The sequence below is a fragment of the Acyrthosiphon pisum genome, chromosome A3 (assembly GCF_005508785.2).
Source record: "Acyrthosiphon pisum isolate AL4f chromosome A3, pea_aphid_22Mar2018_4r6ur, whole genome shotgun sequence".
NCBI classification, from domain to species: domain Eukaryota; kingdom Metazoa; phylum Arthropoda; class Insecta; order Hemiptera; family Aphididae; genus Acyrthosiphon; species Acyrthosiphon pisum.
The window spans coordinates 21,579,921-21,582,953 of NC_042496.1; positions in this window are offsets into that span (position 1 = coordinate 21,579,921).

Below are 3,033 nucleotides of genomic sequence, written 5' to 3' on the forward strand. Positions count from 1 at the left end.
ATTCATTTGCAATATTTATACTATCTTTTAATAATAGTAATCATTATTTTTAATTTCATTTATAATTATATTTTTGCTTATTGGTTTACCTGCAATCTCATTGGTAAGTTGCCATATTTTTTTTAGGGTTGTATTTATATTTTTTAAAAAAATGCTTGATAATGCATTTTTTTTGCTTTAATTATTAAAGTAGTAAGTAAATTTCTATATTTTATGTACTTCATTTTAATAAATTTCTGGTACTTAAAATAGCTTGTTTTTCTTTTGGTAAACGTTAAAAAATATTTTTCAATTCCTTTCCAGTTTTGTAATAGTCTTTCAGCTGCATTTTGTAATGTTAACCATCTAAAAGTGACATGTTTGATAAAATGCTTTGTAGGTAGTTCAAGATGGTTTAAGATGCTTACAAATTTCTCCCAACGGGATGGAAACCCATCAAAATAATGATATATTAACAAAATCAAATCTGATACATCTTCTCCAAATTTACTGTGTACTCTGTGCACTGCACACAACATAAAATACGTCATTGTCAAGTCACTTAGCCCATTCTTTTATTTTAAAACCTTGGCCATCATCGTTATCAAACCAAACGTCACTTAATTTGCATTTATCCATTTTTTCAACAAAAAAACTATTTAAGCATTAAAAATATAAAACTGAACAACAAACATAAAACTAAATAGTAATTACTAATATAGGAACCATATTGTTTTTGATTTTTAGTTAATTTTGAATTTCAATTTATGGTTATGATAAACTGATAAACAATAAGAAGGAAGTAAAATCCATGTTACATATTTTTAAAATCTCATAATAATATTTGCTTGTCAATGACTCAATTAAATAATTTAATTACATTTCTAGAAATAGTGATAAAAGTGAGGAATTTCTATAATTAGTGACAAAAAGTGAAAAAAGTGATCTACTTGCAGCCCTGCGATATTATAAACACAAAGATATATATAACTGGAAGTTCTACAGAGAGAATATTATCTGTAAAATAAATTTAGAAATAAACGTTGACATCTACGGTTGAATAAACGCGTTTATAGATTCCAGACTACGTCGACAGTCTTCAGTGCAGTTGTCATTTTCAATCAAAAGTAAGTTGGGTTTAGCGATTTTGTTGTAATTAAAATACGAATGACTGTAGATACTTGAAAATTTCACTGAATGTTTATATTTTCATTTTCTATACACCATACAATTTTGAAAATATTTTGACTCTTTTTGAGCTGTTTACGGATATTGTCAGTTTCCAATATTATTATAGTTCTTTTTTCTATAAATATCAATAAAGTTTTATCTATTGGGCCAAAAAGTGTAATGATTATTTGATGAGTTAAAAAGTGTGAAAATTTAATGCAAGGCTCCTGATATATTGTAACAACAGCAGTTAAAAAATAATAAAAATACATAGGCACAATTTTTTTTTATAAGCATTTAAAGTTCGAATTTCGACAAAATGTATCAAATTTAAAATTTAATAATTATTTTGTAGTTAAAAATTTATAAAATGTTCAACTTTTATAGCTAAGGATTGAAAATTTAAAATAAGGTTCCACGTAAATAGATTATAATATATAAATTACTTTATTTACAATAATATCATCAAATATACTTATAGTAATATCATACGCGAATGACAAACCGTCTCCGCTCAGAATCGATTTTCGTATACAATGATATGATATCATTGAATTCAAATTTAACACCATTCGCTACAGTGACACACTTGTTATCTACTGTACAGTAGAGCGACATCCACCTTTTAATTTCATAAAAATAATAAAATTGTTAATTTGTTATGTTTTAATATAGAAATCATGGCAAACGTGAACCAATTTTTTTTGAATGAATTTATCTATTTTATAAGAGAGATGAAAATTATGATATTCATTATAATGAAGCAATGCATCAACAGTCATTAATGATAGAAATGTTAGTCCGATATGATAATTTATAGGCCATTTGATTAATCATAGAGGTCTTACTCTTATTGTATAACTGCTGTATATTTTAATTATTTAATTTTTAGACGGTAACAATTCGAAGGAGACTCTGAAAGGATTTCAAAAATGGAGGAGATAGACTTCTATGATGGCAGCGCGGATAGTGGGATTAATATACAGGAAGATAATCTAAACAGGAGTAAGTTTTTTTCATGTCTATTACCTGATAGTATTGTTATGTATTAAATTTGTATGTATGTACATTATCAAAGTTGGTCGTTCTATACTGTTTATATTCGTTTTTATGGTACTTCACAACATATTATAGGAACAAATGCACTTTACACATAGATTAAACATAGGTACAACATTTAACAGCAAGTATGTTTAATCTATGCTTTACATGTCCCCCTTACAATGTTCAGTTTTGTTTTTAAATTCTGGTTTAATTGATGGTGTACAAATCGTTTTTTTAAAACTATTATTTAAGAAGTTATAGCTATTTCAAGTTGGTGGTTGAATGCAGTGCCGCTTTAAAGGAGCACACAACACAAAAAAAAAGTTTTTTTTATTTGAAAGAATGTTCAATGAAAAATGCCTTAACTACTTTATTATAAATTTTTAATGTTAATTAATTTATTATAGATTTAGAAATTGTATACGAGTTAAGAAGACAAAACCAAACGTCGAAAACTATTAACGAGCTACTAACATCTATAAAATATGTAGCCGTATATTTTTTAATAGGATATATTCTACAACATATTATATTTTAGGTATATCGAGAATAATAATACAACAATTTGATGGTAATATGCCTTAACTACTTAATTATAAATTTTTAATGTTAACTAATTTATTATAGATTCAGATATTTTAGAAGAGATGCGAACACAAAATGAAACGATGCAGCAAATGTCGGCATCTATAAACGACCTACGACGACGACCTAATAACATCTATAAAATATGTAGCCATATATTATTTAATACTAAATATTCTAGAAGATATTATATCCTAGGTATGATATATACAGGGTGATTCTTTTATCATGAACCAGTCAATATCTCGGTAAGTA